General features: G+C 44.2%; 1 protein-coding gene across 6 annotated transcripts in view; it reads right to left on the reverse strand.

Annotated features, from left to right (window-relative positions):
- EXD3 (exonuclease 3'-5' domain containing 3) overlaps positions 1-26,206 on the reverse strand; it is a 256,655-nt gene that overhangs the window by 225,009 nt on the left and 5,440 nt on the right. The window lies entirely within an intron of this gene.

Below are 26,206 nucleotides of genomic sequence, written 5' to 3' on the forward strand. Positions count from 1 at the left end.
TCTATCAAACTCTTCCTAAGAGCTCCATGTACAGATCTTTCCCAGCCTTTGTTCCGTGGGCATTGCTGCAATCAGCTCCACTAGAAGTAAAACTTTAAAATCTCTTACAAAACAAGATTTCTTGGAAACAGCCAACTCCACTGTCACAAGATCCTATCTAATGACCTTCACCAAAAATCTCCTTCTTTCTAGGAATGAATGACAAATGCTCTGCCTGCCCTCTTTCTCAGAGCTTTGTGCACAGGGCACACTTGGCAGTGGATTATCTGCTCCTGCAAGTCATGACCTACAAATTGCAGAAACACACCAGGAGCTAAAATCAGTTTCCGAAAACAAAAACAGCTGGTATAGAAACAAAAGCCAAATATTCTCCTGGCTGCTGGCTGCATTTTTTAAAAATGTATCTTAAAACAAAATTTAAAAAATCTGCTTGGAACCCAAACAGTCTCTAGCTGAAAATGTGGTGTCTAGCCTGAAAAACAGAGGCTTGTGGACATCATGCCAACAGCACAGGATTCCCATGGACCTGGTGTTTCTCAAGCCCTTAATGTTTTTCAGCTTAGGCAACTAGTTTCAGGATTTCCAGTTTAAAATCTACAACACCCATCTGCAATTCATTCTGGTTTTTTATTTTATCTCTTACTTCTCCAAGCACCTCCAAATGGTTTTATGAGTTCTCACAATCTGGTACTAATCAGTTACTCATGGTGAGGAGTCCCCGCTTCCTCCAAAAGGCTCCCTTTGTGCAGGGAGCCAAGCTGCGCATTTCATCATCTGCATTTTGCCAGAAACAACAGCAACTCCCTGATAAAACAAGACTGCTTGGAGTATTGTATGCCTGATTACAGGACACGGAAAACTTCTAATATGGCACTGGGCATTTTCTACCCCTCTCTCATTAGCTCACCACATTAAATTGAAGTGACTACTAATGAGACCAATTTCCCGCTTTGGAGAAGGGGACTTCAAGTGGCTTCAGGTGAAACTTGTGAGAAATTTTCATCCAGGTATACGAAAAGAATTCCCATTTGAGAAACATCACTGGCTTAAAACCTTTACTGGAAGTGTCCCAAAAATCAGCCAGTATTTGCTTCCCGCACATCAGCTGTGTCAGATGAAACGCTGCAGACATGGCAGGTGAAGGCAGTTACTCTCAGAAGTTATTCTGAAATACAAATACAATGATCTCTGCTTCCCTGCTCTTCTTGTTTCAAATACAACACAAACACTGCACTCCTGAGCTGTGGGTGCATCCCTTATCACCACTGCATAGGAACCCCCAGACCTCGGGACAGCAACTAGAACATTCTTCTTGCTGAATGAAGATTTTTTTTCAGGCAAAACAGGCAAAGACTAACAATTCTGTTTTTGCCCTTACAAGTTTTTATTTAATTCTATCCAAGCTATTATAATTAAGAGACCTTCACTAAAAATATCTTTCAGAAGCTCCTGTTTCTCTGCATAGCACATGTGACAGGTACAGCTTCATAAATTGGGCATCTGTTATTGCTGTCTTGCTCATGACACCTCTGACTCTGATCAGCACAAATGGTGGATAAAGATTTCCCTTTCTTGGGGCTGAAGGACTGGTTGCTTCTTTCAGGCTTCACCAGACCAAACCAGTGATGCTGATGTAGTCCTATGGGAGCAGACGGGAGAGTGAGTTTGTAGTTCTGCCAGACTGTCCCAGGAATGACAACGCTATGGCCAGAGGACAATTATCTCATCATTATCAGCCCAGCCTAACAAATAGCTGATAATGGAAGGATAGACACTGGAGAAACATCCCTGCAGTTTCCTGTTTCAGTAACGAAATCCTCCCTGCTTCATCTCACACTCACAACTTCAGGCTGCACCCAGGCCAGCTTTAGTCTTTCTTTCATGCTTTACTGTTTACATCTTGCCTTCACCCTGCACATGTTTCCTATCCTCAGCTCCTGAAGGTAAGTCATGGGCTTTGGCTATTGCCCAACACAATCTCTCCAGGGATCTTTGATATTCTCCTCCAGATGGCTGGGTGGACAATAACCTTCTTTCCACATCCTCTACACTCTCAGATTCTGATTGACCAATTTGACCAAATTGAAAATGAAATACCAATATAATTACCTGATCTTCTTCATATTTATTTTCATGCTGGAAAAGGTTGGAAAGTTATTGGGAACAAGCTTGCATTGAGTATACAATATGTCACTGAATTTGCTTGGCATCCCTGCTATGGTGGCACATTCTCAGGCAGTTGCACTTGTGATGTCAATAATGAGTGGCATGAAAACATCAATCAGAAAAAAGCGGAGCTGGAAGGACTCTTACAAGCTCATCTAATCTTCCTCTCTTGCCTCAAGGCAGAATTAACTCAATTTTCAACAGAGACTTACCTAAATCAAATCTCGAAGCCTTTACACTGATGTTTGACAGCTCAAAAGAGAAAGTTTTCATTGGTAAAATTAATGGAAACAAAAAACGAAAAAAGAAAACCAGGACCTACAAGCCAGCAGCAAACATGCTTCCAAGAGATCACCCTAAGTAATGAATCCCGTTTTCTTAGTTAATAGAATCATAAACATGTCACAAAGTATCCTGATCTGGGAGGGACATACATGGAAGGAGGAAGAACAACTCCAAGGGAGCAGAATGCTGTGAGGAATGGCCACTCTTGGGCCACATATGGCAAAGGGCAGGAGTTTGTCCCCCACCTTCTTCCAGAATCAGATCTCACCCCTGGCTGATTATCACTGGGGCAACCTGGGCCAGTGCCCATCCTCAATAATCCATGCCCAGAGGAAGAGCAGGACAAGTTTCCTTTCTTCCAAAGGCTGCAAAAGCAAAGGTGTTCAGCTGCAGGTTCTGTGGAGTTTTTATGCTGTGCACACTGGCTGGAACTGCAAGACTGTATGTAAACAAGTTTAGACCGTAGCTTTAATTAAAAAAAAACCCAACCAAAACCCAACAACAACCCCCCAATCACATCTATTTGCAGCTGCACAGCATGCTCTGAGCTTTGCGGTGCTGGGGAGCAGCTGTGCTTTCAGTGCCCTTCTTCTAAAGAGAACATCATGTTCCCTTCTGCAGGAGCTCCGAGGAGCCAGGATTTTTGCCCCTGTGAAAACCACATGCATGTAGCCCCCTTCCAGGCTACAACTTTTATGTATCCTGAAATGACTTCCCAGAGCATTCTCTGAAAACCCTTCCGTTAACATGAATGCCTCAGCCAAGAATGGATTTTTCTGGATCCTGCTCACAGACTGTTACTAAAAATTGCAGCAACGCATTTTTCCAGCCTCTAGGAATACTGCATGTGACTGCTTTTTATTTCTGTAAGGACTCTGCCCCAGGATCATTCTTAAAAGCTACTTCCAGACCTTGGTAGCATCTCACAAGTAATGTCATTCCAAAATCCCAATATTAGATTATCATTGTGTACAGTGAGTAAAAACTGAGACCTCTAGAAAAATACTTACAAACCTATGTTTAGGAGGATTACAGAAACTATAATGTGATCAAAATCTGACCAACACAACTTCACCAAAAGTTAACTCTAAATCATACCTAATGGAAACTGTCCCTGCCTATGGCAGGGGGTTGGAACAAGATGATCATTAAGGTGCTTTCCAACACAAAACAGTCTGTAGTACTGTGATACCATTTATTCTCACCAACTCTCACAATTTTCTTATGACTCTTGGAACAGGTGCTCAAGTTGCAGCTCAGAATGATACTGCTATACATGTCTTACTTCCACTCGTTTGACAGAACAAATAAGTAACAAATTAAATGCATCATCCATGAGTGGACTGTTCCTCCATGATTCTGGGTGGACAGTACATAGCATTACCTTGCAATCAAGTAAGAGATTTTAAAAATTGATTGATGGTCTTTAGCCACTTTCAACACATCTTCTTCCAGCAGGAATTAACAGTATGTGGTATGAGTGTTTTAAGAAAGAAAGAGTACATGAGAGGCAAAAAAACCTTTCCTGGTTTGCACATCAGCTGCAGTGGTGATGACACAGCAGCTCCTGGAGCCAAAGGCCAGCCAGCAAAGAACACTCATTTTCAGGAGCATCCTGACTAGAGAGCTTCTATCCTGTGCAGTTCCTCCCTGCACTTACAGCCAAGCAGCACAAAGCCAGGAACCCTATGTGTGGACTAGTGGAATCTCAGGTGGCCTTGAATGACAGGAAAGCTCCCTCTTCCTGCAGGCTGCCATCAGTATTGGAGATCCCATGGACAACGCTTGCAAGCACAGGACAGGCAGTGTCCTTTACAGCTCCACTTCCTGCAAATGAGGAATCACTAAAGAAAAGCAGGAGCTTAGGTTACTTAAAACTGCTGCATTTACAGCCTGAGCAACACTTGGGGCCAGTGGCACAAGTGAAGTGAAGTGAAGCAGTGCAGTTGGTCTGACTGTCCTCAGAATCCCAGCCATCACTGCACTGAGACAGTGTTTTATTGATTGTGTCACTGAAACCTGGGATTATTTTTGCACCTGGCTCAGTTCAGTAACTTGGACAAAGAACCTCAGGTGCCATTTCCCATCTGCAAAATGGGAAGAGCATTTTCCCCTTGCCTCCATGTGGCACACAGAGGGTGCAGGGTACTGAGGACACTGCTGGAGCAGATCTCCCAAAGCCCTCAGTGCCAGCACCTCCCCTTGGCAACAATGGCACTGCCTGGCTGCTGGCACTGACATGTTAATGATTATTGCATCATCCTTTTCAAAATGGGGCACTTCAGAATCTCATGGCCCAGGCTTTCTATTCCTTTCCAAAAAACATGCATTTCACTGAGCACACACATCAGCTTTCACCTGAGCACAGCCAGAAGGACCAGCTGGAGGCAGTTTTCCTCTGTAGCAGCCTGGGCAAGAGGACAGAGAGAGAACGGGCTTAACCTCACCAATCCCCATCACATGTATCTGTGCCTTTCCTCCCTTGCAGAGGGCACCTGCTGAACAGGAGCTCTCAGTGGAGAGCATCCCCCACCACACACTATTCCAGTGAAGACATGGACTGAAATATTTTACTTCGCTCTAGTTCTTTCAAGACTTTTTACAGTAGCAAAATTTTAGTTGCAAAGAGAGAGTAACAAATTTAATTTCAGTCCCCACCTGCCACAGCTTATTCTGATAACCTCAGCCAAACATTATCACTTCTGAAGAAATATTATCATATAAGGCAGAGATAAAATAGACCAGTAAAAATAAACTGAAGGGGGAAAATTATTTCACTATTTAACCTTGTCAGCAAAGGGAAGAAATATTCTGGAGTCAGCTCAAGGCTCAGACACCACCAGTGCTCTTGCTGAAAGCCAAATTATTTTAACATACATACTAAAAATAAAGATGGGATATGTTGTCCTAGCAAGCATTTGCTGGCTGCTTCTGTCCACACCTGTGGGCAGAAAGACTCTGATGGAGACACAAAAAAGAATTAATTACACATTAACTCCTCCATCTCTCCCAGTACTCTGCTTTTAGATGTCAGTGCAACACAGGGGTCAGTGCCAAAGCTAGCTTTTTTAAATCCTGCAACACTTTTCATACTGAGTTTGTGACATGACACTTACTTGCACATTTTTCTCTTGGTATCAGCTAGAGATTTACATTATAAATTGGTTGCTGATGAAAACTGCATCAATGACTTTATTCTTTATGGTTGCGACTGGCTTCAATAAATTTAGGATTTTTTAAAAAAGTGATCAGTGAACCACAGACAGGTTCCTGAAAAATAAAATAAACCTTACCCAGACTAACTGAAAGAATGCATTTGATTTTTTTAAAAACCTGCAAAATTCAGGTAAAACATTATCATTCAAAATCGTATAGTTAATATTTATTGAGAATCTTTTGGAAGGATGCTGCTGCTGGCTCCATCTTTCTTAGACAACTCTAAAGAACTGAAAAATACATTGAAAAATTGAGCAGATGATCCTAATTCAAATAATTTGGCAGAAGGCCACAGAAACAAAGTCACCTTGTGTAACCTCAAGCTTACCAATGAAAAATAAAGGAAGTCTGAGAAAAAAAGTAAAGACACTGCAGAGAAATATTCTTAAATAAATGGATAACCAAGACCACGTCATCATGTGGTGGCTCCAGGGAGTTCACAGAACATGGAGTGACACAGACTATGTGAAAATCTGTGTTCTGGACTGCACATCTACAAGTGCTCCAGAAGCAAATCCCAGATGTGTGGGTCCTACATGCTTCTCTTGAACCCTTGGCAACTCACCAGAAAAACACTGCTGCAGAGCCTGCTTGAGCCAACACCATCATAGGATCTCCTGAGCTGGAAGGGACCCCCAGGATCACCCAGCCCAGCCCCTGTCCCTGCCCAGCCCCCCCAACAATCCCAGCCTGTCCATCCCTGGCAGCGCTGTCCAAACGCTCCTGGAGCTCTGGCAGCCTCGGGGCCGTGCCCATTAACTGGGGAGCCTGGGCAGTGCCAGCACCCTCTGGGGGAAGAACCTTTCCCTGATCTCCACCTGAGCCTGCCCTGGCCAGCTCCAGCTGTTCCCTGGCTCCTGTCCCTGTCACAGAGGGCAGTGACTGGAACTGCCCCTCGTGATGAAGCTCAGACTGTTCCAAGATCAGCAGGCAGGTGAAGGGTGCAAGCCTGGACTTCACAGGCAATACCAAAGACCACACCAGCAGACAGGCATGGCAGCAAGGAAATGAACCAAAAGCAAAAGGTAGGCTGAGTATCTGGGAAAAAAATTCTGAAAGAGTGAGAATTAATGTAAAGAATTAGTCCTCAGGGAAACAGTGGAAGCGCTTTTGCGTGGGTATTTTATGAGAGACTGGGCACACCACCAACAAATGTACTGCAGGAAAGAATCAGACAATGGCAAGGAAATGGATTAAATGTGTTAGCAAGACAATTTCCAGATCCGATTTCTGTGAAGAGAAGACCATGACCTCACCTCTGGATTTGTGGTGTTACCATTAAGTGCTGCCCCATATGAGCCCCAAATGAGCCCCAAGTCTCTCACTAGCATGGGTATGGTCTTAAGACAGACCACACCAAAGACTGAACGGGATCTGGGAGTGTCTCTTCATTGTTACTTTATTTTCGTATTAATGATGGGTCAATTTATGTCCACAGATTTTGTAAGGCAAAATTCACCAGGGATACTGAGGAGGGGAAAACTGAGACACAGACTAAAGCTTTTGGGGAAAACAAGAGGGCTGAAGTTGATTAAGAAAAAAAAAAAGCTGGAGGAACATAATGTTTAAAAACACATATGTGGGAGAAGCGACTCTTTTCCAAGGACACATGGCAGCAATGGAAACATGGAAAATGGCTGGCTGGCCAAACTGCTTTTCTGTATTTGTCTCATCCTTTCCAGTTCACTCTAGTTCACTGGAGCACAGCAGAAGCACCAGCAGCTTTTCCATATGTAGGGTTCCCACCATTGTAAGAAGCATAGAATCCATTTCCACACTAACCAGGATGTGATGAGGGCTCTGTGAAGCACTGTCTGACATCCAAATCAGAGCAGCCACTGCAGATGCAGCTGTGGGAGAAACCGAAGGCCAGAGCTTCCCTTTCACTTGTTGACTAACGGGGTTGGCCACAACATCCAAATAAACAGGTGCTTACCAGAGATAAAGTGTTACATCCAGGGATGAACCCTCTGTAAACACATGCTGGCCCATTAAAAACCCTTCCCCTCCTGCAGAAAGGAATTGTTCTATCATGCTGAATTTTTCTGGCACCTCAGTAAAGCAGCCCAGAAATGACGGAGTTGATGAAGCTGGCCATCAGGGCAGAGGAGCTGTGATGTTAAACCAGTGTCAAACACACAAAACTCATCTCAGAGTATTCCGAGTTTCTGTCAGCTTTACACTGGCAGTTGTGCAGAATGAGGCACCCTCTCCTTCAGAACAAGCATTCACATAAACCTGTGACAGTACTTTAACATTTTGGGTAGGAGACCCATCTTCTTGGCGAGAGATAATGATTAAGACTCTCTTTGATCTGTATTTCACCATGCCTTTATATTTTGTCATCTCATTTTAATTTTTTTTTTATGTAAAGGTACCAGTAATTTCTGTTAGCTCCTGGCTGGGTTACTGCAGAAAAGACCATGAAGATGCTTCACTGGATAGCAGAGCATTTCCTGCCTTCCCATGGCCTTTCCAGATCAAAGAATCATCAAGACATGTCCTGTTCCCCACAGTTCTCCAAAGCTGGGCAATAGCAGCAAATGCCAAGGGAATAGTAATAAAACAGAGCATATGTGAACAGATACTACCTTGACACTCTCCCAGCCTCTAGAAATCTGCTAGACAGAGATGGAGATTGTGTTTGTTAAAGTGTTTGGTGGTGGTTTTATTCCATCAATTTGTTCAGTTGTTTCTTGAATTCACACAAGCTTCAGCATTTGCACTACCCCACAATACAGCTTTCCACAACTTGTCCATGGTGCATGAAAAACTATGTCCTTATGATGGATTTAGAGAGATCTAACCTTTCCATTGATATTTTGAAGCTCCAAAACTCTGTCATTAGAAGAGATTGGTCACAATCCCTCCCATCTCCTGTTCCTTGTTTCTCTAATAGCCAACTGTATACAGCAGATGGGAGCTGCGACATCAAACACAGCCCCGTCCCACTGAAATGTCAGAAGAGCTGAAAAGCAGCTGAGAACAAAGAAACAAAACACAGAATTGAACATTGAGAATAGAGAGGCTTCTAAATTTGAGCCATTTTTCAGAGGAACAAAGTTTTGATCAGCAGATATTTCAGGAACGCTGAAAGATCAGATTTCATGAATAAAAGGCTCTGGGGAAGTTTCCTTTATTTTCATTTGGCTGTTACATCAGATGAAAAACTCCAGCAATTTCTTTTGTTCTAATGTTTCCAGAAAAAGAACAGACACAAGCACACTAAATTAATCCATTTCTGTGATTAAGCAGAATCTGAACACGGATGGTTCTGGAAAGCTTTGGGAAGGACATGGATCTTCAGTAACCCAGGCACATGGCTCACCACATTTATTGGTACCTCTAAAGACTTTGGAGAGATCAATGCTGAGTTCTGGTGGAGGCTGTAAGAGAGTTCATATCTTGCTCTCCTTTCCATGAATTTCAGCAGTACTTGCTGAGATAAATGCTGTCTTTAAGACAGTAGAATCATGAGGCATTCATTGTAGCATCTACCAATAGACCTCTCTAGATCATCTGGCCAAAGGCAGAAAAGAGTAAGGCTTCAGTTAAATAAATCTGCTGAAGCCCTCCATGCATTTTTCATTCTTTTAATCTGTAGCCCAAAAAGAAGTTCTCAGCCTTGGAGAAACTGAATATATACCTTCCTCTACATTTAATGCTCCTGTTTCTTGAGGAGTTAATAAACATCAAATGAATAGAAGAGCTTTGAGTGAAACACAGGTTTGGGGGCACTATTAGGTCAGGCTCAAACCTATCTGATATCCTGCATTAATTGTGTTTTCCATTCCTTTTGCTCTGTTCAATGTATGTGGATATTTGAAAAATGCACTTTATTTCTATCCTGCATTTACTCCATATCGCAAGCATTAAATTAATTGATGGACTGATTTAGCAGCTTTGGTGTTGCTGCATTGTTATAGCTCCAGAAGGAAGGATGGATGCACTGGGGAGCACTCAGTAAGACAAGCAACACTTCTGCCTCTGTGAAAGAGGACTTCTATACTATTCTCCTTTTTTTATTCTTCAAATTACTTTGTATTTTTTTAATGTTTATGAATGCTCCATAATCCAAGGCTGCATTTTATGAAAGCCTATAAATGACATAAAAATTTCCTGGTAACATGAACAATTTGGATGAGCTAACAGGAAACAGAAGACATCCATCTTCCAGCAAATGAAATGGAGTTTCCATCAACAGATGGTTCAATGGCACTTGGGTACCTGCCAGTTCCTTTTTGGCACTTAGAGAACCAGTGATAATGAATGAAGCTTTAAGAGCACCAGTATACATCTGCTTATTCCATTACTTTGCCAAGGATGGGTCCAAAACTCCCAAGAAATCTCCTTTCAGGTCTCAGCTCACTAATACAGAGCACTTCAGCCATCATTTCCAGACCATAGGTATGTCCAGTTGTTGAAAGTCACATCAATACATGCACTGGTGACCAGGGAATGGTATCCCCTCTGCCTCAAAACCCACCCTGGGCCAATGAAACAGATCCAGTACATGCATCTACTGAACCATTTCAGCAAAATGTTGGCCTAGAGATATTGCATGATTTGTCAGCTGGAATGGACTGGAACCACCTCAATACAGCCTCCCACTCATCCCCAGGGCAGCAGAGTCACCAGGATCCTGCCTGTCTCCTGCTGGGCAGGGCTGTCCAACCACATCCCCATAGGGTTTGGTGCAAGCACAGATGGGAGGTGGAAGGGAAAATGAGGCATATTTGCTTTGTACCCCACTCTGCCTTGGGGGTTCTGGTAAATCTCCTTGCTCATATGGCAGAATTTGGTTTGTCCATGGTTAAACCTCCGCAGCTACTTGACAAGTGCTGTAACAATACAGGGAATGGAAACCAATGCCAGAAGAGACAGGAAATGGGGAAAGCGCTCTCAAGGACTTTGCTCTGAAAGCAATTCCCCATTGTTTACTAAATAGAAACATTTGAATTCATTGATTTGGTTTTAGCAAGGTTCGTTTTTGGCAGGATATCTTGCCTCTTTTTCTCCTCTACTTTGTTTAAGACATGTCCTACAGATAGTCCTGTTGTCACAGTACACACACTTCTAGGAAAGCCTTCAGTTTTGGATACAACTCATGCCCTTTTTAGAGTCATGCCCTAGACACTTTTCCCTGCTGGCTACACAGATCCTGGGCTGACCAGCCCTGGAGGGCACAGAGCCACAGCAGATGTCAGCCTTCACTCCCTGCCAGAGACTTCTCTTTCCCTTAATCCAAAAATACACTCCAGGCAATGGGAGGAGATGCAGGACTCAGGGCATCACTCACAGATCCATAAGCACTGCAGTTCTCCTGGACTGGAGCACCAAGGGGAGGGGTGGCATTTCAAACAGGACCCAAAAGAGACAAAAACATGCAATGAAACACCACACCCACAGCACAGCAGCAGAAGGCCAATACTGAAACATGTGAACACAGTGAGTTAATTCCAAGCTATTTTCCATTCTACAAAAATCATTATAAACCAGGCTTACAGAACCCCAACAGCAGGACTATAATGTCCTTGTGATCTGAAATTGGCCATAATTTCACAAAACTTTATCTCAGCGGATGTTTCCTTGATGGAAATTGCAGACTGATTTACTTGAGAAAATTCCTTCATAAGCATTTCCTCCATTTCTGAAACACCTACGTTTTCCATACCCGGATGTGGCTTTGCCATTCTCATTAAAATCTCTGAAAATCAGGCCAAGCTGAGAGCCCCAGAAAAGCTTTCATTTGCAACTGCTCAGTGAAGAACAGCTAGAAGGTAAAATTTAAATTTTTTTGGGGCCCTAAATTCATCTTGTAGCCACAGCTATTGCTATCACAAGGTACAACTGAACAGATTTTCTTCATCAGACTTGTGTCCTGCATGCCAAAATGCAGGACTAGATACTAACTGAGTGATGACATTTGAAGGTCATTCCTGTTTCCAGCAGCTACCACAGAACATTGCTGCATTCTTATCATCATCATCATCATCATCAAACCTGTACACACACTAGGGCAGGGAACCTAAATTCTTGCTCCTTCTGCCACCCTGGTCTCTTTTTCATTGACCAACAGGTTCTCACTTTCCAGCTGAATACTGACCTCAGCCAAGGGCTGGCAGATCACAGATTACCCACGTCTCCCTCTGTCACAAAAAGCAGCATCTGCATCAGCACACCTTCTGCAGACCCTGGCATACCAATGTGGCCAGGGTTCTCACCCCATCACTAACAAACCATGCTTTTGGTAATATTTCCTTTGAGGAGACTCTTCCAAGTCACCCAGATTCCCTTACTCCTGAGCATCTCTCTTTCTATTGGGCACTCTGGGCAGGTTCTCTCAAAGGAGGTGCTAAAAATATGAATCTGCCAAAACTGACTTGAATTCTCATACAAGTTCTTTCTCATTTTGATGACCATCTTCTGGTTTCACCTGAACAAAGTCCCATGTGCACCTGACACACTGTCACAGGGTGAACATGCATCAGCAAATTCCATTAGGTCCTTCTGGAGCATCCCCAGATCTCAATGTTACACATCATGGAATCAGTGAGGTGGGAAAAGACCTGATCCAATGCTTGACAACCTTCTCCATGAAAAACATTTTCCAAATATCCAACCTAAATCTTCCCTGGCACAACTTGAGGCCATTTTCTCTTGTCCTGTCACTTATCAACTTGGGAGAAGAGACCAACCCACAAGCTCCTGTCAGGGAGTTGTAGAGAGCAACAAGGGAAATGAAAAGCCTTGGCTCCATCCTGCTTTTGGTACTTTGCATAGACACACCAAGGAGATGTTGGCCAACTTTAGCCAGGAACGATCAGCAGGCTCCTGGAGCATCTCAAGGTTCTTCCCACTCTCTGCAGGATTCTAGAACTTTATGTACAAGATTTGTTTTTGTACATAAAGGCCACAGACTTTGCTTCAGTACTGAGCTCTTCTATCTTCACCCCACAGTTCCTATTTCATTCACTTCTACTGGTGATGGAGAAGTTGGGAACTAGAAAGGAGACAGAACGAGATCTATCACAATTTGCATTCCCAAATAAGCATGTTTTCACACAAGACAAGGAGCAAACATCATCCACATCAGGACTCCCAGTAACTTCTCCCTGCAGTGAAAAAATGGTTCAATTCCCCAGACAGACTCAAAAGATGAGGCACAGTTTTACCTGCTCCATGAGAAAGGTGGGGCTGAATCAAGAGACAGAGGTGACAACTCGCTGCCACTTACTCCTTCACCAACACTTTTATCTATGCTGAGTTTACAAGTGCCTTAAGCAACATACAGCACATCTCCTCAAACCTGGCTTTCTCAGCTTCAAGTGTGAAATTAAAACCATCCTCAAGGAGGCCATCTGTGCACGGCCGCCTATAGGAAATGGAGCTTGCACAGATGGGACTTATCACACACTTCCTCGTGCCATATCAACACACCAGCTTTGCAAATCTGCCCTAAATAAACCAGAATTGACAATACATTCTGTCTGAGGCCAGCAGGGCTGTGTAAGCCTAGCATGTACTTGGCAGGGGCTGGATTGTTCTCTGCCCCTTTTAACAAGCAACTCCCTCATAAATGGAAAACTTGTGAACGTTCAAGTCTGTGCTGTGTTCAAATGTCTGGAGGATTGCATTCAGCAAAGTCTCCTGGAGGGATCAACTAATTGGCCTTTGAATTCCTAGACATGAAACTGTAGGTTGCTTAAAAGCTAGCAGGACATGACATGGCCTCCTCACAATCCACTGTGGGGATAGACACTGGTGTGGAACATTTTCTATTCCATTAACTCTTCACCAACACATAAAAATAACACTTTAAAGATGTTTATTTTTACAAGTTACATTAGGTGAAGAATATAGCTGAGCAATATGGCTGAACACATATGGAAATACTTAAGCAGCAGCTCTATTTTCTGTCCAAACAGTCTGCAGACAAACACAATAAACTGAAGTTACACACATGAAAACTCAATGTACTAGATGAAAAAAAAAAAACATTAAAAAGACTTTTTTTTCATAAAAACAGACTTTTTTTTTCTTTTTTTTTTTCTTTTTTTTTTTCTTTTTTTTTTTTTTTTTTGCAAGAGGAGCGAGCATCTGAGAGAGGAGGGAGTAGCTTGAAACAGGCAAGCACAGAAATAATAAAATGTAGTTCAGGAGAATAAGGCACTGAAGAGGAGCCTTCCCAGGTCAGAACATACCTCCACCTGGCCAGTGCCATGTCTCAGACAGTGGCCTAAGGGAGAGAACTGAGAGCTGTGTCCCCAGCTCATTCCCTGCAGTTTAAGATTTCCATATGCCAGGTCTTCTGCAGTGCTACAACACAGACTTTGTCGACCTTTCTTCCAAGAATGGATCCAAGCACTTCCCTGCAAACCCTCAGCACCAGAGTCGTGTTGCACCAGCTGCCACGTTGTACTCAGCAGGCAAAGCAGCGTTTCCTTTTCTTTTTCCTGAACTTCCATTTGATACCCATAATTTTGGCCAGGGAATTAAGAAGAAATGGGGAACAACTGCTTATCTTTTGTCCCATTCCTTTGTTCAGGCACAGATGTTCTGCATTTGCAAACTGTCCCAGGATGTGTTCCTGGGGGAGACAGTACCTCCTTTAGCTATAGCTTTCTCACATGTTTCTCCACATCGACTGACCCAAAGTTTAACCTGCTGGTTTGTTTTCCAATCCCACAGGACCAGACGGTAGGTACTTCTGTAGCTTTAGATCTGACTATGCCAAAGCTTCAAATTCCCTCTGACTTTGTTATTTCTCATCCATTGCCTCCCTTAGGTCTCCTAAGACTCCTGTCATTCTCATGGTAACTGCTCTTGGGTATAACAACCATCACTGCTGCACCTTTTCTCACCTTTTAACCAGTCACTGGTTTACTAAAGAATGTCCTCTTATCCCCAGGAAAGCAGCTGCTCTAAGGTGCTGTGACAAAGGACCATGTCAGGAGCTGTTAGAAAATCTGAGGACACCACATACTGGAACACCCAAATTCAGATGTTTGTCCTTGAAGATTCCTCAAGTGCAACTTCCTTTTACAAAAGACATGCTTACTCCTCCACATCCATATAAAATCAAGTGCCAACTCATTCTGATCTATATTATTCTTTTGACAACGCTGCACAATACAAAGCCAGATTTCTGTCTGCTGCTCCCCAAGCTCCCTGGAACTCTCTTGCAAGTTGACATCGTATCAGCCCTGTTTGTTTTCTAATAGGAGTGAGGAGATTTTAATTGAAAGGTTGCATACAGCTGTTAATTATTCAGCAGTCCCTCCCCTGACTCCTTTCCAGGAGTCTGACATCCTGGTCCCTGCAGGCAGGTATTGCTCACTGTGTTCTTAATTTTTTTAATTAGTAGTTGGGTTTGAGATGGGTTGTGGTAAGGAAACCAAAGCACAATGTAGATGCCTCAGAAACTCAATGTTTCTTTCTGCTTCACCCCCTGATTTTTCACACGCTGGTCTCCATGGGTTTATTCAAGCTTTTGGACAAGCTTCTTATTCCCAACATATTTGGGAAAGAACTGTTACTTTCTGAAAGCTCTGAAAGTGTTTATTCTTTTCTATCTTCCTCACTTGGTCATGACTTCAGCTTTTGGAAGGATGCCCCTGCCTCTCTTTCCCTGACTTCTTTCCCTGCTGCTTCACATCAGAACTTCTCTCTCTCTCACAGCAGTTGATAGAGTTGAGGCATTTTCTCTGCAGCCCAGAGCCTTTAAATCAGTTTCAGCTCCCTACAAAGGTTTCACCCTTGTCAATGCTCCTTTCAGTTTCTTTTCAACCTGCTGCCTCATTCTGATATATTTTCCCTTTACAAATCAAGGGATTTCACTTCACTGAAGTTTTTGGCTTGGGTTACTTCTGCAGGATCTGTAAGTGCACTTGTGTCCACTGGCAGTACAATTCTGTACCAAGCTCTGCACAATTCCCAGAAGAAAGTCAAAATTATCTTTCCCCTCTCTGGATTCCTTCACCAGATGTTTCCCAAGGATGTCATTCTTGGACTGCGGTGGCAGTTTTCTCCCATTGTTTTTCCTGTTTTAAAGCTCCATACTCCTTATTATTCTATACTTTTCCTACCTCAAAAAGGTATTTCAGCTTATTGCTTGGTTTATCATGCTGCATTTCCTTGGTTGTTCTGCAAAAAATGTGAAAGCTAATAATGCTTCAAGAAAGGTAAGTAGCATTTAACTATTATTCATCATGAAAGTGCAGAATAATTGTTTGCATTGCTTCTATTTTGTTGTCCTTAATAAACACATAAACATCCAGAAAGATTAATCCACAGGACAGATCGAGTTCTGCTCATAATAAGGAATTAAAAACAATTGCTCTCTTTGGAATTTCAGAATAAAATACATCACTGAATGAAACATTTTCTTTAGAACCTCAAAGAAAAGCAAGAAAAGACAGGACCTTGCAAGAAGTTTATTTTCATTGTTCACTGAATAATAACCATGACAGTTATTTAACCCTCCCTCAACTCTTCCTGTTGATGTTGATGCTGATCATGTTTGACACCTCAAACCAGTACGTCAGTAAGAAAATAAGCTATAACTGAAAACTTCCCATTAATTACAATTTTGTTTTTTAAACACCTGTCTTTAACTGCAGTGGGAAATGAGCAAGGTAAAGAAATTGGTGAAGACCTGAATGCTGGGCAGAATGGTACAGATAGCATTTTTAGGTCAAAGGCTAAATTCTCACAGGACAAAAGACAAAGTTACTGCAGAGAGAACAAAAAGTATCAGCCCTAATATTGCACACATTCATTAAACATGTCACCTGGCTGTACAGAGAGGTGTGGAATGGAATTTAAGTACCAGTCAATATTCAGTGCTACTTTTCCTTCAGCTGAGCCCCTCACTTCCCTGTCTCTGCTCCTGAAGCTGCTGAGGTTATGGAGACAATGATTCCCTTATCACATTTGCACTTCTGTGACAGAATCCCCTGAGCTGGAAGGGACCCACCAGGATCACCCAGCCCAGCCCCTGTCCCTGCCCAGCCCCCCCAACAATCCCAGCCTGTCCATCCCTGGCAGCGCTGTCCAAACGCTCCTGGAGCTCTGGCAGCCTCGGGGCCGTGCCCATTCCCTGGGGAGCCTGGGCAGTGCCAGCACCCTCTGGGGGAAGAACCTTTCCCTGACCTCCACCTGAGCCTGCCCTGGCCCAGCTCCAGCTGTTCCCTGGCTCCTGTCCCTGGACCAGAGCAGAGATCAGAGCTGTCCCTCTGCTTCCCCTCACCAGGAAGTTGTAACTGTGACAAGTCTCCCCTCAGTCTCCTCCAGGTTGAAGAGACCAAGTAGACTTGAGTAAGAAATACTACCTGCTCCTCTAAATCACACAGAGAAGCCACAGAACCTGCCAGGCCATTCTCCAGCACTGACTCAGCACCAGAAGGAAAACTCTGAGCCTGCAATTACACATTTTCCAGGGTCTGAGTGTACAATGTCCAGTCATGAGAATAGAGAAAGGCAAGATCCCAGCAAGCCAGACCCCACCACTTTCTAGGGCCTCTGTTAGTCAAAGGAGTTACAGTAATCCCAGGATAGGCTTTCCATCACAGCTCTGAGCAGGCTGCCAGGACAGTGCCTGCCTGATCCACCCTACACTCACACAGAGCACTCCTGTCCAGGATTCCAGCTGCATGTTTAAGCTCACATCCTCATTTCCCAGGGATCATCAAGCCTAGCCTGTAGGATGAGAGATACCAAAGGTGGCAAATTAACATCAAAATAAAGCATCCTACAAGATACCCTGGGAACAGGTTTGAGGGAGAGGGGAAATGTTTTACATCATCGCCCAGAGTAAGCTGATGGAATTCCCAATACTTGGGACAAGGGAATTGGTAATGAGAGAGAAATAAATTCCTTCACCTCTGGGTTGAAATCCAAGTCAGGCTGGTGGTAGCCAAGACCCATTAGCTCAACATCTGCTAGTTGTTTGGCAGCCCATGTGAAGTGAGTTATATTCCTCAGTGTCCGCATCCCAGTCCCACTAATTGGCACCACATTGGCAATCTAAACACAGAGGTTAAGGTCTGAGCACACAGCAGGCAGCAACTCTGAGATGAGGCAGCTTCAGTTTGGAGGACACATGCGATAAATTATACTTCTGGTATATGGAACTCCATTTAATTGCCCTGCCATCCTGTCCTGCCCTCAGAATAAAATTGTAAATCCAAGCGAGCCAGTGATCTGTCAGCAACCCCTTGTGCAGCACACAGCTCTTGCAGCAGTAACACACAATATTAAGTCCATTATCAGTCAAAGCAACTGCTTAAATTTTAAGCAAAATGTTGTACAGCATGAAGTTAAGTATGAGCTAAAGTGTTTGGATAATAGTCACCATAATAGTAACGGCAGTAACAATATAATCTTATAGATGATAAGATCTTTTTGTCTTGCCTTCTTCTGCAGCTTTCCAACAAAGAGTGCACAGGACCAAACCTGATTTGAAAACACAACCTATTAACTTTTAGAGAATTATTCTTTTTATTGCCCCATGGTAAAACACTTCCCTCTGAGGACAGAAAAAAAAAAAAAAGCTGTTACCTCTTAAGATATAGTAATAAAGGAAATTAGATTTTTCATATCATCTGAATATGGCAGCATAAAAAAGTCTATAAACTATGAGGGAAGGAAACTCATGTTACAGTTTAGAAACTGTTCCTGATGTTTACACATCACTTCAGTTTAAAGAACTGCTTATGATGGGAACATGATGAAAGCTGTTGAGCATGAAGGGAGATGGAAATTAAGCCAAAAGAAGCATCTTTGCCAGAACTCTACAAGAAAAGAAATCCAGAGTTAGTTAGAGAGAGCCCTCTGGAGTTTCCCAATCCAATCAGCTGCTCAAAGAATGGCCAACTTCAAAGTGGGGTGAAGTGAGGTTGCCCAAATGATATTGTAGATGAAAACACAACATGGTACAGTGCCCTGCAAATTCCAACTATAAAGAAATTTTTATTGCAAACCAAATCTTCTCTTAATTTACCACTGCTCGGGAAATTATTCCACTCTAAGCTGTTCTGAGAAGCAATAGGGCCAGCAGCCATCAGGAGCAGGGATACATTGCAAAGGAAACAAACCTAATCTGAGCACCCAGCAGGACCAAGGGATAGAGAACTTCAGCTGCTAGAATGCAGATTTGAGCACAGGAGACTCAGAGAGCTTGGAAAGTCCAATCCTCCCAAGATCTGTGTTTTATCTTACACTGGAGAGGTATGCTCAGCCTGTGAGAAAAAGGCAGCAGTGACATAAGGCAAGAAAACAAATCCAGCCCCCAGTCTGCATTCCACAGCCAAGCTCAAAGGAGGGTTTTTCCTTCTTGTGCAAGGAACACTCCAACAGTTCACAGCCAGGAGCTCGATTGTCTCTCAGCTGGCTTATACAGGAACAGCCTGCTGCTTTGGCACAGCTCTGCCAGCACTGCCTGGCCCTGTCAGCACTGCCTGGCCTGGCTCTGCCAGCACTGCATGGCCCTGTCAGCACTGCATGGCCCTGCCAGCACTGCCTGGCCCTGTTAGCACTGCATGGCCTGGCCCTGCCAGCACTGCCTGGCCTGGCCCTGTCACCACTGCCTGGCCTGGCTCTGCCAGCACTGCATGGCCCTGTCAGCACTGCCTGGCCTGGCCTTGTCAGCACTGCATGGCCTGGCTCTGCCAGCACTGCATGGCCCTGTCAGCACTGCATGGCCTGGCTCTGCCAGCACTGCATGGCCCTGTCAGCACTGCCTAGCCTGGCTCTGCCAGCACTGCCTGGCTCTACCAGCACTGCCTGGCCTGGCCTTGTCAGCACTGCCTGGCCTGGCTCTGCCAGCACTGCCTGCCTGGCCACTGAGAAAGCCAGGCCAATCTGACTGCCACCAAAAGGTGCTGCCAGTCCTCAGGGTCTGCACAAGCTTGTGGCCAGTGGTGTCTGTCAAACCTGAGCCAACCACCTGTGTATGTTTTAGAGTCTCTGTGTTCCAGCCCGAGCACCGGAGAAAGAGTCAGGAGACGTCTTCGGTTGTTTCCAGAGGTGGTTTATTTTATCTAATCTAAAAGTTCTTTCCCTGACTAGCCGTAGTCCGTCCAGCTAGTCAGCCCAGGCACACTCTCTACCCCTGGGGTGGGCGCTATCTTTTATACTAAAAACTACATAAACATTATTTACAATTATTTTCCAATACCTATCACTTATATTGTACAGTCTGGTTCTACTCTAAACCAATCCAGAAATGCCAACATCACCTAAAAGATGGATGCTAGGAAGAAAAAGAAAGAAGGACAGAACACACCCAAATTCCTCCATCTTGACCCCAAACCCTTACTGGAAACAATCTTAAAAACCTACTTTTTCACCTTATAATAATCTAACTTACACTCTACTTATTTTTTGTGACTGGTAATTCTTCATGTAAGGGTGGTAATTTTTCCCAGGGAAAAAAATCAAAGGCACAGGGGTTTTGGGCACTGTGCCAAGGCTCCTGAGCGCCCTGCCAGGGTCTCAAGCCATCCAGGGCACCCAGAGGGATGTCTTGGATTCCCACACAAGCTGTTGAGGATTCTGTCTTCTTTTCTCCCCCTCTTCTCTGCCCTTATAAGACCCCGCCTGCAGTGCCCAACTTTGGAAGCCTCACCACTGAAAAGGTGTGGAGCTGCTGGAGCCAGTTCTGAGGAGGCCACAGAGCTGCTCCAAGGGCTGGAGCCTTCTGCTCTGCAGGCAGGCTGGGAGAGCCAGGGCTGTTCACCTGGAGAAAGGAAGGCTCCTTGAAGACCTTAGTGCCCCTCCTAGGGCCCAAAGAGTGCTTGTAAAAAGGAGGGAGATGGATTTTTTATACAGACAGATAGTGCCAGGACAAGGGGGAATGCCTCCCCACTGCCAGAGGGTGGGATTAAATTAGACATTAGAAGAAATCCTTTGCTGTGAGGGTGGGGAGGCACAGGGTGCCCAGAGAAGCTGTGGCTGGCCCTGGATCCCTGGCAGTGTCCAAGGCCAGGTTGGATGGGGCTTAGAGCAGCCTAGGACAGTGGAAGGTGTCCCTGCCCATGGCAGGGGTGGGACTGGATAACAATGAAGGTCCCTTCCAACCTAAACCAGTCTGAAATTCTGTGATTCAAGATGGACCAAGGGATTTGATCTCTCCTTCCCCAGAGCTCCAATATCGCTGCCAGGCTATCCCTGCATCTGCTTCTGGCAGCAAGGACACAACCTTCTTTTCCCCTTCACTATTTAAGACTTAAGGGTGGACCTTTTTAAACTTTCCTCTATACTTTTGAGGAGTAAAATAGGCTTATGCCACATTTTTGAAATGCCAGACCAATTCCTTCTGTTTTAAGACACGTTATTAGCAGCTTATTTTAAAATCACACCACCGCAAATTATTCTATTGACACTTGAGGCAGGAGCTGCTGTGCTGACATCTGCAAGAGAATTAAAGGAGACTGTGATGACTGCCTGGAGTCCAGCATTAGCTGGAAGAAACCAGGTTGGCACCAAAAACATAAATTCTGAAACTGCTCTGCCTTTGGCCACATTCAAGTCCCATGCTGCCAGTTCAGGAGGTGCTGAGGTGCTTCATCAGTAATACATGATGCTGCAGGACTCAGCAGGGTGACAGGGCCAAGCAAAGGTTATCATCATGTGATGTAGTGAGCTGCTTCACTGCACATTAGCTTCTGAACCCTCATGCAGGTATCAAGCAAGCATTTATACTCAAAATAAATGTTTTCTCACAAAACTAAGTATAGGAATAATACCAAACTCATGAGTTTCCTGAGAATAATTCCTCTCCATTTAGAAAACAGGAGGAGTCCAAGAAAGAATTTCTTCTCTGCAGGGCAGGAAGGCAGGAAGGAAGGAAATGTGAATTACATACACCTCTAGATAAGTTCCCCTTTAAAAAAAAAAAAAAAGGAAATTAGAGTTAACTAAAAAGAGCATGTTTAGCATCACTGCACAAGTTAGGGAAAAAACCTCGGAAATCCTGGCCAAAGATAATGCTGCCTCCTCCTCTCCCTGCCAGGGAGAGGCACAGTCACTGCCCCGGGCAGAGGGGAAGGGGCCATTTGCCACCCTTTTATAAGCATCACAACTTTGAAATTACAAAACATAGTCACCATCTGATGATCACCTCTCCCTATGTCATCTTAGGTTTCTTCATAATACGGTTGTTAAAAAACATGTGTTTTCACCTTTTTTAAAATTATTATTAAAAAAGAATAACTCATAACTGAGCAGAGACAAAGGCTCTGTTGATACAACAACATGTGGATTAAATCTGAAAGGAGAAAGAAAGCTGTTCTAATAAACTGGCAATCCTGCTCAGAGGCCTTATGTCCAGATTGGTGTAATAAATCATGAGGAAAGAGTTCTCTTTGACTGAAACAACCATTTATTTAGGCATGGAACAAGAGTATTTTAAAATTGCTCTGGACATTATACACAAAAGACTTTCTCCATTTTTGTTCTTTTTTATTTGTTTCTTTTCTTTTGAGTTTTAAGCATATACCCAATGTTTTGCATTTGCTTTACTTAAAAATGGTTACTTTTTGGTGCTTAAACCTCTGACAAGTCAGCCAGACAGCACCATTGGGCTCCTACACAAACAAGAGGGGAAAAAAAAAAAAGGAGAAAGTGGTTCTTGCTCCATTACATCATTATATTAGGCAGAAAACTGCCCAAAACTTAAGCTTCCCCCATTATGCTCCTCTTGTATGTCTTCACAGTTGCATTTGTTCCCTTAACCTCTGTTAGCAGGGGATTTTTCACTCTTTTTTAAGCAGGAGACAATCTGCACTATTGCTGCCTTCCCCTATTGCACACAAATCGTCCTGCAGTGGCTTCTGAGCCCAGCACAAGAACCAGCCCTGTCAGAGCATCATTCTGGGGCAGGTGACCAGCAGGGAGGAGCTCCAGAAACCCCAGCCACACCAGCAGCCCCAAAACACTGCCCAGAAGCAGCACTGGGCCTCCAGAGCTCCCTGTGCTGCTGGGCAAAAATCAGGGTTTGGCAGCACTTGAGTACAGCACTGAACTGTAACTATAGATGGGACTAAGAACTGCAACGATTTTGGTAATAAAAATCTAATTTGTACCTGCAGCTGATTTCAGAGCTAAAGCATCTGCCAGTTCCCTTTAACACATTGTGCTGTGGGGATTGCTTTGGCCAACTCAGGCAAGCATATCGCCACAGAACCCAGCTGGTCTTCAAACAATGACCCAAAACATCCCACCATAACATCAACCCAAAAACATCATCACCATAAAACAAAACTTCCAGTTCCACAGAAATGTTCTGTAAGACTATTTCTAGGAGATATTACTCAAAACTGGAAGAAAGTATGTCCTGTAATGTTCCTAGCTCCTGGATTACACAATTTTTTACAACACCCAAACTGTGGTAAAACATGAGAGGGATCTGGATATGGGAGGGAGGATAACACTAAAGGGTGAAGATTTTGGTTGAAGCCTCTGCCATTCACAATGTCAATCCTAAAGTCACTTACAGAAATCACATGAATACAAGAAACACTCTTCAAACCCATTAAAAACCACAATTGCCAGTCCCAGAGATGAGATGCTACAAGCTCAGCAACTGTTTTTATCTCTGCCAGAGGAGGAGTCCCTGTGTTTTCCATTCCACCTTAAAATCCTTCTGCCAGCCAGACAAATAGAAGGTTCCTCAGAAATTCCAGCTGATGCAGTCACTGGGAAGCCATCCCAGCCTGCCTCGTCTGCTGCTGTATTCCCAATTCCCTGAAAGAATCCGGGGGCCAGATATCAGCCCCGATCATGTCTGGGCTGCTCTTGTGCCCCACACACTCCCCTTGCCCAGAGCAGCTGTGCCACCCTCCAGCAGAGCAGTGGGACTTGGGAAGTGCTGAGTGCTGCCATTTGTACCAGGGCTGCTCTGCCAGGATGCCCAGGCCAGCCCAGACCTGCCTGCAAGGCTTTTCACCCTGTGCCATCAGCTGCCTCACAGGCTGCAGCATCTCCCCAAGTGCTGCTCCCCACAAGTGCAGCCACCCACGTGGCTCAGCTCAGCTCCTGCTGCCTCCTCCTATGCTCTTCCACAGAGAGATGCTGGAGAACCCCTGAGTAGGAATGGCTCTGCTTCTCTTCTATCCAGGTAACCCCTCTTTGCCAAAAAGCTACCAAGGGGATGGAAAGTTCTAGGAGGACAGAAAGGGAAATTAGGGGAGATTAAAAACCAGGAGAGGAAAAAGAAGGCCTGACCAGGACTTTTTCTTATTATTCTGCTTTGATTGTAGACAATGAAGTTTTGTGGCCAACAGAGTTCATAGAAGCCCTGCACAGTGATTCAGGACTCCAAAGAAAGTGCTGTATCCTGGCTGAAGCACAGAACCTGCTTTGATAAACACTCCTGTGGTCAATGTTTACTGTCCTTACCCTACGGACAGTAAAGCTGCCCCTTGGAGTACAGTTCAGGCAGGACATGCAGCAGTCTGGAAGGAGCCGGGCAGTCAGCTGGACAGCTGGCTCTGTTCACAGCTGTCCTGCCCTGTGACCTGTCCCATCACCCCCATGCCTCCTGTCCCATCCTAGAGAAGCACAGAGCACCCCAGGGAGCAGTGACAGAGCCCAGCCACCGCCTGCACCGATCCCACACAGCACGGGAATTCAGAGGCTGAGTGGAGCCATACCTTGAATCTGAGGTTTGTGCCCTGCAGGGATGGCTCCTGCAGAGGAAACAAGGCCTGGGTTCTGCCAAGCCTCCTCAGGGTGGGGATGAGTCAGTGCTAATTGCTCAGAAAGCTTCTGGGTCCCACCGGTTTGGTTTGATTTTGTAAAAGCAAAACAAGGTATGTTTGGACAAAGGTGAGATTATGTCTGTGTATCTGACTCCTGTTCCTTGGACAAAAAACTAAAAAAATCACTAAATCAAAAGTAATGCAAATAATCTGGCTCTATAATCTTGCCAGAACAGAAGCACCACCAAAGCACTTGAACATAATCATGGTTTAAAATGTGACTTTTCTGACTCCTGCTTTGTTCAATATTTTAATTATATTTTCAAAACATTCTAAACCACTTCAGATTTCAAAGCACATTTATATACATTGATTAATTCTCCCAAGGTAAAAATCATTATCCTCTTTTTAACACAAGGAAAGTAAAAGGAGACACAACAAAGTATTTGTCAAAGGCACAGACAGAACTGGTAGAAGGGTTGGTACTAAAATCCAAGAGTTTCTGAAGTACCTTATGTTTTATCAAGGACTTACCTTTTTAAACACCATAGCAACCAAAAAAATAATCCAGAATGGATATATATTTAGGATCAGGGCAGTTTAAGGGGTAAAGGCCATGAGAAAAGCAAGTTCATTAATTCACATTTGGAAAACTGGAGTGAATTCTCTAATAAATTGTTGCTATATTCCATACAGAGTACAAGCATGAAATCAGCCCACAGCACAGGCAGTCTTGCCTTGGATCACCAGCACCCAGGGTAATCCAGCTCCAGGTTCCCATTTTCTGCTCTGGGGGCAAAGGACATTTGCAGCAAGATTTCTCTGGAGAGCTGGTGGGGAATGTGGCTGTTCAGCTCCCTGGGTGATTCCAGAGTGCCCTCTAACGAGGCTGCAGCTGCATTTCACATACACAGGGACACCAGGAAAACCCAAAATGAGCCTTTTTTCCACTTGAAAATGGGAAAGCAGGTGACAGACACTAACTGGAGGCTGCTCCTGCACAAGGTATTTTATACTGCCCTGCACTGTGCAAGGCCTTGTTGGTTAATACCTCAGTAGGCAGCAGGACTACAGAGAAAGATGGGAAAATTCACAGTTCTCCAATTCCAAGAGAAGAAAGTCAGATGAAGTCAGATGAAAGTTACCCAGTAGAACTTTTTAAGATAAACTGAGTTTTACACAATTGGTAAGGAATTGCTGGACAACTTTTCAACATATGATGTAATTAATTCACACTTTAAAAAAATGTCAGTATCATCAATGAAGTTCACAAATCAAAATGGAATCTCCTTGAATATATTCCTTAATACACTAGCGTACCATAAAATACTGACTATTTGGTTTGCACCCAAGAGTGGTCACACAAGTTGCAGTGGTGGAACAGGACTGGCTATGAGTTCATACAGCAGACACATGGTTTATTATCCAGTTCCCTTTCACCCACCAACATAAACTAACAAACCATCCTGCAGACCAAAGAAGTTCTCATTGAGACACAAACCTCATGCTGATGCTCAGAACAGAAAGCCACTTTAATAATCTCAGCATCACATTGATGGAATGAGGCTGTTCCTTGCCCTTCAAGCTGTTCCTACAGGGGAGCACAGCTGCGCCGTGTAGGCTCACAAGAGTTACAGCAGCTCCTGTCCTCTCCCTCCCCCTGTCCTGCAACAAGGCATCTCACTCAGGTGTCCCTCAACACCCCAGCTGGGAATAGAAGGTGCAAATGATCCTTTCTCAAGTTCCTACAAGACAAAATAGAAAGGGGCAGAAATTGCTGAAGCTGCACTGCCCCCATCCCACCAGATGTGTGTCAGAAGCCTCTGAACAGACCT

This window comes from Catharus ustulatus, chromosome 21 (genome assembly GCF_009819885.2).
Source record: "Catharus ustulatus isolate bCatUst1 chromosome 21, bCatUst1.pri.v2, whole genome shotgun sequence".
Classification (NCBI taxonomy): domain Eukaryota; kingdom Metazoa; phylum Chordata; class Aves; order Passeriformes; family Turdidae; genus Catharus; species Catharus ustulatus.